We start from the raw sequence: 12,280 nt of genomic DNA on the forward strand, positions 1-12,280 counted from the left end.
AATTCCACAGATCGTTTATGAGCAACTGTATCTAGGGAGATATCCTAGCCGTCAGATATGTAATGCAAAGCCAAATGTACTTGGAGCCTCTTTTGCAAAGTTCATGGCTGTAGAACATAATTGATCCTGCCTACCCAAATGTTGGTACAGTTTTAAAAAGAGATGCTCACACACTTGACTATGGTATAAGATACTCTCACTCACAGTGTGAACTCTACCACAAGAGTCCTTGTCCCCACACCATATGGTCCAACGCAGCACCAAGTGTACGACAGACGAAGGAAATTCCAGTACAGGGTAACCCTTTCAGGCCATGGACTCATGATCTTCTCTCCCTCAGTTTATATTTCATCTCTTTAACTTATACTTCCACAATCAAACTTATACAGCATCTGGACACATACTTGGTGCTGCGTTATTACACATTTAAGTATTTGGAAGACTTTTTGCATCATTATATTAATTTCAGGACTGCAGAGAATTCAATACTTATCTGCTAGGCTTGGGAGAGCGAGCCACAAGGATTACATTTTCCTAATTACAGCGTATTATCCGGATTGAATTGTTTTTTGAGCTGGCAACGGAATCAGCCCTGAAGAAGTCACAAGTGTGCTACGACACAAGACGAAACACATGTTGGCTGTAATTGTCTGATTGCACTACCACATCAAGCTGTGTTTTGGAAACTTTGGGGCATATTACCAACAACTAGCGATAATTATCGCTATGTTGGTTTAGCGGCGATATTTTTATCGCCGAGCTTCGGCAATTTTTATCGCTTAGGAACCCTGCTATTATCAAGGTTTATCTCCTAAGCGATAAAAATCGGCCGAAATGCATGAATATCGCTGAAAAGTCAGCGATATTCATGCATTACAGAGCTAATGCTCTTAGCCATGTTATCCACCTACCATTGGATAACATGGCTAAGAACTGCTCAGGGGCAGGTGTTAGCTTTTGGAGATATTCACTCTTAGCGCGAATATCTCCAATAGTTGGTAATAGGAGATAGCGATGTTAGCGACTGTTTCCAGTCGCTAACATCTTGGCATGCCCACTTTGCATGTCATTAGTGATAAATATCACTGACATGCAAAGTGGGGCCCAAGATGGTCGTTATCTCCTACTAGCTGTCGCTAACTGGTGTTAGCGACAGCTAGGTAATAGGGAGATAATTTTATCTCCCCTTTCTTGGCTTTTAAAGCCAAAAAAGCGGAGATAAACCCCCTTGATAATATGCCCCTTTATTCTCCTAAGTATCGGACACGGGATACCTGAATAAAGAACTGGAATTCAGAAAACATGCAAGACTTTCTCATTTCTATTGGACAGAACATTACTCAATTGGAGTGCTTAGGGGTGAATCTTTGTATTGCAGATCGGTAGCAGGAAGGGTTGTGAAACACGCTAACTACAGGTTCAGGCCCCAGCTCAATTAAATTTTACGTGTGTAAAATGCCCAAGATACTATATTGCAACCATGCATGCTATAGGCAAGCTAGAATCAGATAACCCCTAAGTCCTGGTAGGCAAAGCGTACACATAGTGGAGACACACTAAGGGACCAGCGTTCATGTAGGGGGTGTTCTAAACAATGTGGGAATGCCCAAGATGGACCGGGGTCCATGTGGTTTGCCCTTACAGACTCCAAACTAGCATCTACCATTATCTGCATCCCCAGATCCAAACCATGTGTGAATTCTCTACACAGGTGTAGCAGTCAGAACGCCGGTGATTAACGTTCTTCCTGGAGCAGCCCTGCCAAGTATCACACATCAGGTGTGATGCTAACGCATTTCAGTGAGGTGGTCCGCATCACCGCACTGAAATGTGAAGTCACGCATATAAGGGCCTGTGCCTATCAAGCACTGTAAATATAGTGTCAGTGGCACAGGCAGGCAGCCGGCGCTGCACAGGAGACTTCTTGGGGGCTGGGCTCTGCGTTGCCCACTTGATACAATGTAAACTGTATTGATTTGCTGGCCGCGCAGTAGGATAGCAATTTCTTTCACTTTCGCGAGTCCATTGGAAGGAGCTGAACTCAGAATGGCTCCAGGCTGGTCTTGATGAGGTCACATCCGGCGCTGTAATAAATTCCGCAGCCCGCTGCATCACGCGCGCTCGCCCCAGCCTATCCCACCATGGCCCGGGTGGCGGCAGCTGGCAGGGTCACTTAAAACACCTGGGCAAACTGCGGCGACCAGAGTGGTTCGCTGAGGTGAGCCAGCCGGCCCAAACGAGCCTGATGCGGTCGGCCAGACACAACAGGAAGAGGCGAGCTGGGCGGCTGGTATCGCGTGAAATGCAGCTGCTTTTCGCAGGTTGCAATTTCTTGTCAAGTAAGTGTGTGCCTAGCCCTGGTCCGGAGTTAGAGAGGGGCGTAAAATAAGAGTACTTCCTGGCAATACACAGTTTCAAATTATCTGTGCTCCCGGGTTTGCATTCCGACCTCTTCCAAGTTCAACGCGCGGCGCAGGGCTCGTTTATGAATTGTTTGTTGTGCCATCAGCCCCTGGAGATCAGGAGGTGTTTGTGAATTGTTTCAACGAGTTGTCTGTGGCGGAAGAAAGCCATCTATACAAAACGTAAATAGCACTTGAAATGTCCGATTTTTCCACCAAAACGTCATGCGGTGCTGATGGCTCTGAGGATAATATTTTTCACAGAAGCGCGAGCCACGTTTTGCATAACCAGAGAAATGGAAATGAAATCCACCACCACACGCATGGAGAGGTGAATAATGGGGTACATTCTACGAGGATGTGTGTGTGTGTTTTTTTTTAATAGATGTGCACATTAAATATACTGCTCTGTTAAGTACCATTTCAATATTCAACTTCTTAATTTTTCTTGAATGTCTAAATAAGTTTTTAAGCTGTATTAAGGTTTATCGATTTTTTTTTTTAACTTTCACACTGACTTACCCTAGCCTAGTAGGACTGCCTAGGAAATGCTGTTTGCTACTAAATCTGACACTTAAAGGATGATTACAATGACGCCACACACATAAAGGGAACGTCTATGGCAGGCCAGCTACCAGAGGCCAGGCTCTGACGGTCCTGAACCGCAGCTTGTGCCGGTCTCCCGCTCCTCTAGGTTAACAGCCGCTCACACAGCAGGGGCTTTTGGAGACAGAGGGAAAGAGGGGGAGAGAGCTGAGAGGGAAAACAGATCAAAGTGAGAGGGAGGGAGTGTGTGTGTGTGTGTGGCTAGACAGAAACATAAGCGATCAGAGGCAGAAGAGAGAGGGAAGAGTCAGAGAATGGATGGATGGAAAGATAGAGAGCAAAAGAAGGGAAGGGGCAGGGCTGGCTTGGATATTTTTGCCAGCCCTGCTCTGAGTGAGCTTCCAGCTCTATGCAGAGGTTCTGAAGTTTTTTTTTTTTTTATAATTTGTTTATTGGTTTCAATCATATCATACATACATGATTGGACGACATGTTCAAGATAGTCAACATAATAATCGAGCAGACTTTAATTCTCATTGTATATTAAACATTTCTCTCACGTCCCGCTTGTCTATGCATCTCCATTTCAACAGTGGGTGACACACAGGGATCCACTCTATATTTATTCCCATGTGACCACTTCCTATCCCATTTCTTGGGGCACCCCTGAGCCAGAAAAACCTCGTTCTCTGCCAGCATGCATCTATCCATTTCTGTAGCCCACAGGGTGACGAGTGGTGGGCTCACTCCTCCATCCCCTAGCCAGCTCGTGTTTCACCAACGTGTACCCCACTGTTGTAAATTGCTGTTCAACTTCCGTGAGATCAGTTGCCTCCCATATGTTCAACAGTCCCAATTGTGGTTTTAATACTATGTCCTTTCCTAAGGCTGTTTGCATGTGGTCTGAGGCTCCCTCCCATAGGGCACGTATCTTTGGGCAACTCCAAAAGGTATGATAAAATGTAGCCTGTTGTCCACACCCCTTCATACAAAGGTCGTCCGGTCTAGCTCCTATTCTCGCCAAAACTTTCCCTGTGAGGTATGATCAGTGGAGTATCCTAAGCTGAATCAGCCTGAATTTCTGTGTGATCGCCGCCTCTCGAGGGGATATAAAAGCCGGTTGCCAGTCCTCATCATCTATAGGACCTAAGTCTTGCCACCGCTCCCTGAGCTTTGGAAAGTGTCCGGTAGGATATTACTCAACTTCTTATAAGTTAGAGACTTTGCCTTTGAACTGAGGGGCCCTTCTAGTAAACGGTCTTCCAGTGGTGACGATTGTGGTATATCTTTGAGAGATGGGAACGCCGCCTGCACTGCATGTCGAATCCCCAAATACCTGTATATTTCTCAGTGCGCCAGATGATATTGCCTCTGAAGGTCACCGAATGTAAGTATTGCTCCCTTCTTAACCAGGTCTTTCACCACTGAGATTCCAATGAGGGCCCACTTATCAAACCTGGGCTGATAGCACAGCATGTCAAGCTTCTGGGTGAACCACAGCGGTGTAGCCTGCGAGAGGACGCCCATCCACCCCAACCGGGAATTAACTATACGCCAAATTTCTAATGTATGTTGGGTAGGTCCGAAGAACCTCCCCCTATTTTTCATATCAGTAGTGTACAGGGCCCCCAGATATCTGGAGCGGTCAGTTTGGTAACGATTCAGATTATATGCTGGGTCATCCGAAGGGTAATATATCCAGTGGTTAACTGTCACCAATTGTGCGGCCCAGTAGTAGCGCCGTAGGTCAGGGAGTGCTATGCCTCCGTGAAGGACTGGGTTCTTTAAGACCCAGCGGTGCCAGGGGACAACACCTGAAACCTTCGTGGGTAACCTGCTCCGGCGTACGAATGACAGAGACACGGGACACTTCCTTCGGCGTCAAAGATTCAAGGTTTATTTACTGCAGGGAAACACAGAAGTCACAGGAAGTACAACGAGTGTAGTTCGGGGAGACTGCTTCAAATTGGTTCTGTGGATCGCTCCTTTTATACACGATTTTCCCATAGGTTTACATGGTACACAAAGGTTTACGACCCAGTTCCCACAATTATCCCCGAGAGGGGTCGCTTTGGTCACTTTGATACATACAAGGTCCGGAATATAAGTGCGGAAACATTTGGTGGTTCCCAACTGTAAAAACCCATCTTCCCACCATTAATACATTCCAATCAGCAGTAAAACAGATCGAAGAAGGAACAAGAACAGGTGTGGAGGAAGATGGAAACAGTGGGGAGATTGGAAAGGGTGTAAAAGGGGAGGTATCGGGAAACACGAGCTACAGGCATCAAAGGGACGTGCCTAATGAGATGCACGGCTGAGACAATAAACCGGCACGGCGAGATGAGCCTCAAGCGGGGCCATCTGCCTTACAGTATCATCCCCCTCATCATAAAGACACTTACAAAGGACATGTGTCTTCCGCAAATATCTTGGGAGCCCCAGGGTCGCGAAGCGGACAACGTCCGTTCGCTGGCTACTTGAGGGCAAGAGACAAAATGGATGCCGTATCTAAGATGGAACCCGTGGGTACAGATGAAAAACCCACGTAACAAACGAACGGTTTAAGTTAGCACAACGAAACTGCGCACACTTACTAAACTCGTCATTTGCGGTTCGTAGATACCAGACTCGACCATATTCGTGCGAGTCGAAAACACCACTTACAATTGTCACAGAACCTCAGACGCTCCTTTTGCCCTCATGTAGGCAAGCACTAGTCGGAATCATACTCGATATTCATCAGACCATCTAGATGTTGCTGTAGCATAGCTCTGTCCAACCGAGTTCCATTGGTAACAGGCGGCTGTCTCATACACGCTGTAGCACAGAGGCCACATAAGGCAGGACCGCACTGCACACAAAGGCAACACGTGAACAGGAACGCCACAACAACTCCGATAATCATCAGAATCTTCCAACCCCAGGTCGACATCAGGCCCCAAAACCACCCAAGTAGCGTCCAATCCCCTACATCCACGTGTATGGATTCAGAGATCTTATGCAACTTTGAGATGGCTTGATAGACAGTCGGAGCGTTATCAGGAATGAAAATACAGCAGCTCGAATGGATCACCTTACATACCCCACCTCGATCTGCTAAGATCACGTCTAAAACCATACGGTTTTGTAACGTCATAAGTCTATCCGCCTGAAGTTCTGTGGTGAGATTACCAAGGGCACTGGCAGTAATATTAGCTGTCGATTCTACCACTCGAGTCAACTGTCTCAGGTTCCTACTATTAACCATAGGTCCCCAAAACGGGAGGAAACCCTTGAAAAAGTCTCCTGCCTCTTGACCGGCAGTATCCTCTTCGCTAATTACGCCTCTCACAACTCTAGTCTTGTGATAATCTGCATCTACAGTGAACGTCGGAGGCAACAAGTTTGCGATAAAGCATGAGCCCATAAAGTCAGAGGGCAACCATGCATACGCACGATCATGACAGACAAAGTAGGTACCCTTGGCAGCTAGAAACACAGGGGACGAGATCATCGGCAGCATGTAATTTTCAGTGCAAGCACTCTCTCCAAGTCGGGCTTTCGATCTTCGGCCACGACCCATTAAACAAAAATTACCAATGTGGGGTACGACCCATATCGGAGGCGAGCTTTTAAGCTGTTTATCACTCGTGAGCGCACTGTACTCGACCTTACTCAGGACCCTATAGGCTTGTACCTCTTCCACTGGAATGAGCGACGGCTCATAGATATCTCTATCTAAGTCTTCTATCGCTATAGACAAAGGCTTATAGTACGAGCCAGGGCCAAGGTAGGGAGAACGTGGCTCTCGACTGGGGTGAGAATCTAGTGCGCTTCGAAACATTGTTTGAAATGCTCGAGCAGACCCTTGGGAACTATACGGTAACACCAGATATGGAATTCCCTTATCCGTGGTATGTGGCATCAACCCACACACCCAACAATTAGTAGTGTTAACCACTAACTGGTGCTGGTGAAGGAGCTGAATAAAGGAATTGTTGCGGAATTCTGCACGTCTAGCCTGCTCGTGTTCGGGTAAGATATGAAAAGAATGGGGAGATGCAACGGTGGTAAGTTTAGGGTCAGGGGTAGGAGTAGGTATGGCAGGAGATAAGAAACAAGACATCATGTAATACACCCCACCCGCCAATAATGCAGAAACAGTCAAAAGCAATACGAAAATTTGAAACATAAAACATTTGGTACGACTAAGTTGTTGCAACTTGAACCTTTGCGCCTGAGCTTCTTCCAAGTCCATCAGCTTTGAAAATGCCATCCCCTACGACCGTCCGCAACGTTTCTTGACGCACTTCGTTCTGTGTAGCAGTAGTCAATCCCTAGGAGTTCCCAGGAACCGACGGTCTTTAACCTAGTGTTAAGACCTACTAACCAGAAGGAAGTACAAGCGCGGCCCTACGGCCTTTATTCACAATTATGTGTATGCAAAATGTTTCTCAGCTGTGGAAGCAAAAATATGAGGAACGAAACTCAATGTATATATACAAGAATAATTACAATGGTACGGGTGTTCAAAACTGATCGTGGAAAACGGGATAATGCAATTGTCAAGGGACAAAACAGGATCTTTTATTAGTCTTTAGTGCTGGATCGCAAAAAGTATCGGGTTTTCCCAGGACGTGTCTGTTCTTCAAACAAAGGATCCGTTGAAGAGACAGCGTCCTGTTGATCAGTTGAATGTTCTGGTCTTGAGTCTTTAGATGACAAATGTTCAACAGTGTCTTTCTGCTGCACTGAGGATTCTCCGACAGGTTGTGCGTCGCTGAAAGGTACAAACGCCGGCAATCCTTCGGTTTCAGTTGATGCAATGCCTCTCCTCACCCACGAGTCTGCCGGCAACGGAATAGGGACTTTTTTCGTATGGGTGGCATGCACCCAGTTTTTCCGACCCTCTAGACGAACAGCAGTTCTCGTGGCAAGGAGGACCTGGTAGGGTCCAGTGAATCTGGGCTCCAAATTCTTCTTGCGCATAAAATTGGGCGTCACCACCCAGTCTCCGGGCTGGAGCTGGTGGCCTGGACCCTCCGTCTGCGTCGGCAATGCTTCGTAAACCTGTTGGTGAATTAACCTCAGTTTAGCAGTCAAGTCATGAAGATAATCAATCAACATTGGGTACTCAAGATCACAGAACACACCCGGCCTAGGGACCCCCCAAACATTTGCAGGACGACCGAACACTATTTCATAGGGACTGAGCCCTACTCGGGAGTGTACGGTTGCCCTGGTTGACAGTAATGCTAAGGGTAAAGCGTCAGGCCACGAGAGACCAGTCGTAGCCTGAATCTTTGCTAACTTCAGTTTAAGGGTGCCATTGTACCCTTCAACCAAACCAGCTGACTGGGGATGATTGGCGCTGTGGAATTTTTGATTAATTCCAAGGCCCTTACATACACTCTTCATCACACTCCCCACAAACTCACTTCCGTTATCCGACCATACAATCCGAGGCATTCCATACCGAGGAAAATATTCCTTCAGTAGGATTTTCGCAGTGGACAAAGCAGTGTTGTCCTTGAGGGGATAGGCTTCAATCCATCGGGAGAATGCGCAAACCACAACTAAAACGTACTTCAAGTTATTGCATCTCTCCATATGGATGAAGTCTAGTTGGATCACCTCAAAGGGACATGAAGGGGGAGCAAAACTACCAGGAGGAGTTGGGGTTCCCTTACCAGGATTGTACAACATACATACCATACAATTCTTAACCAATCGTTCAGCACATTTCGTGATACCATCATTCTTCCACACAGGAGACAACAACCTACAAATACCTTTCACGCTAATATGTGCTAACCCATGTGCCATTGTCACAACAGCCAGCACATACGCATCCGGTAACATCCATCTCTTATGTTCCGACAAATCAACCCAACAACCATTTGCATCCAACTTTCCCATACTTTCTTTCCACTTCGTCTTTTCAGTCTCAGTGGCCTCATTCTGAATTGCTTTCACACTCTCTATAGTGTCCTCACACATACTCGATTCGGTAGGCCACCTAACCGAACTCGTCACATACATTCGAGTACTAAGGTTCCGGGCAGTCTCCTTAGCAGTCTCATCCGCAAACGCATTACCACGACCAACATCATCCGTCACCTTACGATGCGCACTACATTTAACAATCGCTACTTGCTTAGGCAACGTAAGTGCCTCTAAAAGATCATTCACAAGCTGACCATGCTGAATCTTCGTACCATGCGATGTCATAAAACCTCTTTCTCTCCACAACCGTCCAAAGCTATGGGCGACGCCAAAAGCATATTGGCTGTCGGTAAACACATTCACACGTTTCCCTTTTGCTAACACACACGCTCTAGTGAGGGCGATCAGTTCTGCAGCTTGGGCAGAATTCTGATTTAATCTTGCAGCCTCAACAACAGTATTCAACGTTACAACAGCATACGCAGTAGTCACATCGCCATTTGGCAGTTTAAAACATGAACCATCCACATACAGCGTTCCATCTGGATCTTCCAAAGGAGTGTTTTTAAGGTCCACTCGACCTTTTGTTTCCTCTTCCGTTCTCAAATAACAGTCATGGGCTGCTATTTCATCTGACTCTGAGCTAATTGGTAACAAAGTCGCCGGGTTCAGGACATTACAACGTTTTATCTGAATGTGGCTTGCCAACAGCGTCAATTCGTACCCAGACAATCTCGCACTCGTCAAGTGCTGAGTTTTTGTACGATTCAAAAGAGTGTCGACTGCATGCGGAACCATCACCGTAAGCATATTATCCATGACCAATCCTGCTGATTGTCGGATGGACACCGCAGCTGCCGCTGTTGCTCTCAAACAACTCGGCAATGCTCTAGCTACCGGGTCCAAGGTCGAGGAAAAATATGCACATGGACGTTGCTTACCACCAAAAGGTTGCGTTAAGACACTTAAAGCACAACCTTCCCTCTCGTGAACATATAATGTAAACGGCTTACTGTAGTCAGGAGTACCTAACACAGGAGCCGAACACAATGAATCACGCAATTCAGAAAAACTTTTCTGACATTCTTCCGTCCATGGTAAAGGAGTTGAAACATCCTTGCACGTGAGAGCTACCAATGGTTTCGCTAGCAATGAAAAATTTGGAATCCATTGCCTGCAGTACGACGTGATACCTAGAAAGGCACGCACATCTCTTTGGGTTGTTGGCACAGCCATTCGCTCAATCGCTGCAATTCTCTCTGGGGTCAACCGTCTTCCCTCCTTTGACAATAAGTGACCTAGATAGGTGACTTCTTGACAACAATATTGGAGTTTAGAAGGTGACACCTTGTGATGTAAATCGCAGAGATGTTGCAGCAACGACACCGTAGCAATTTTGCAAATGTCCTGAGTATCTGCAGCTACCAATAAGTCGTCGACATATTGGATTAAGGCCGCACCAGCCGGCAACATGAACGCATCCAGTTGACCCTTCAAGGCTTGACTGTAAATCGATGGACTTTCACAGTAGCCCTGAGGAGCGCGTTTGAACCGGAAGCTGCGTCCACCAAGAGAGAAACCGAAAAGGTCTCTGCTCTCTTCTGCAATGGGAATGCTGAAGAACGCATTCTTCAAATCGATCACCGAAAACCACGATGCAGAAGCTGGAATCAGAGTCAGTAACGCCGTGATGTCAGGCACAACAGGGAATTGAGGAATCACAATTTTATTCACCTCCCGTAAATCGATAACAAAACGATAAACAGGTGGTTTCGAAGGATCAGTACGTTTTAGAATGGGCAGTACAGGACTGTTGCACACGTTTCCCCGTGTTTCTTCAATTACGTCTTTCTCGATCAAATCATAAATGATCGCTAACAATGCTCGTTCACCATCAAGAGAGATACGATACTGGGGAATACGTGGCAACCGTACATTAGATTTCAACTGAACAACATAAGGGGAGATGTCAAGCAGGCCCACGTCATTGGGACCTGTTGCCCACAAAGATGCAGGAAGAGAACTCAATTCCGGTGGAAGCTTATCGAGAGACAAGTACATAGGAGAGACAACCCTCTCTCCTAAAGTAAGCTTTACACCCACAGGAGAACAATACAGGGTTGCATACAAACGTTTTAGCAAATCCAGACCCAAAAGATTTTCACCACAACCCGTAGTCAAAATCAACGGAGCTTCTAGCTCACGAGGCCCAATTGTAAGGGGCAAAGGGCGCGAAACTGGATTGCTAACAGGGGCGCCAGAGAATCCAACGGAAACATTTGTTAAGCCAGACAAAGGTGCGCCAGGGAGTTTCGAATGCATAATGGAACTTTTCGCTGCACCAGTGTCCAACAGAAAAGGCTCAACGACGCCCGATGTAGCAACTGCGACGTAAGGCCCTCTCTGATCAACCGGAACTGATACCACTCCCTCTCCTTGTCTATGGCTGTCCTAGTAATTACTGTCGTCAGTTCCCTGATCGACGTAATAATCGTCTACATTGTACTGAGCAGATCGTCCTTGCGATGATCCACGTTGATCAAAACAATTATCGGAATTTGATGAGTTATCTGAACGGTCTTTCTGAGCACCACGACCCCTACCGCGTGATGTCTGCTGTGAACCACCACGACCTCCTCTAGATGAATTACCGTTATTACGATCGTTTAGAGCAGGACAATTGAATTTTAAATGACCCTCCTGTCTACAATAGGCACATTGATTGTACCCCAACGAAGATCTTTGGGAAGAGGAGTCATTTCGGGATTGTGATCGATTCGATTGTGGCTGCGATCTATTTTGTTGCAAAGCATTCTGATTCGAACGCGGGGGATAGGCCTGCTGTAACAACACTTTAGTTTTAAGTTCTTTCGTCTTCTTATCGGCGCGGTCGTTCTCTTCTTTTTCTCTGTTCTCATAATACTGTGCCGTAGCCAATATCTGAGCCGAGGTAGAAACGGCCCACGCACTTTCAGAGTTTTTCAATTTATTGCTCAAATCAGGCAATAAGTTGGAGACAAATTTGTCCACAAACAACCGTTGACCACCCTCAGTGCTCATATCCTGACCACTATGATCAATGAATGCCTCCTCGAATCTCGTAAAGAAGTCGGAGACACTCTCGTCCTTCTTCTGTCTACAAGCTGACAATTTGTCCCAATTCACCCTCATAGCTGGCATAAGAGTTTTCATTAGCGTAATTATTCTCCGAGGGAGAGCAGTAATGAGCTGTTCAGGCTTAGCCCCACCAACTTGTCGCGTATCGGCCGCAGTAAGAGCAGCCCAATCGCCACCTAATTCGTTCGCGTGATCTTCGTGCCGAATCTTAGCCCATACCGGTTGCGGTACAACATTACCGAACAGCATGTCAATATCGGCTAGATTCATTACCGTAGCGTCTACGA

At 46.6% G+C, this 12,280-nt stretch overlaps 1 protein-coding gene across 1 annotated transcript in view; it reads left to right on the top strand.

Annotated features, from left to right (window-relative positions):
- Positions 1-12,280, top strand: part of LOC147692056 (NF-kappa-B inhibitor epsilon-like) — a 105,100-nt gene that overhangs the window by 53,603 nt on the left and 39,217 nt on the right. The gene's annotated exons all lie outside the window — the stretch shown is intronic.

This window comes from Lissotriton vulgaris, chromosome 9, assembly GCF_964263255.1.
Source record: "Lissotriton vulgaris chromosome 9, aLisVul1.2, whole genome shotgun sequence".
Classification (NCBI taxonomy): domain Eukaryota; kingdom Metazoa; phylum Chordata; class Amphibia; order Caudata; family Salamandridae; genus Lissotriton; species Lissotriton vulgaris.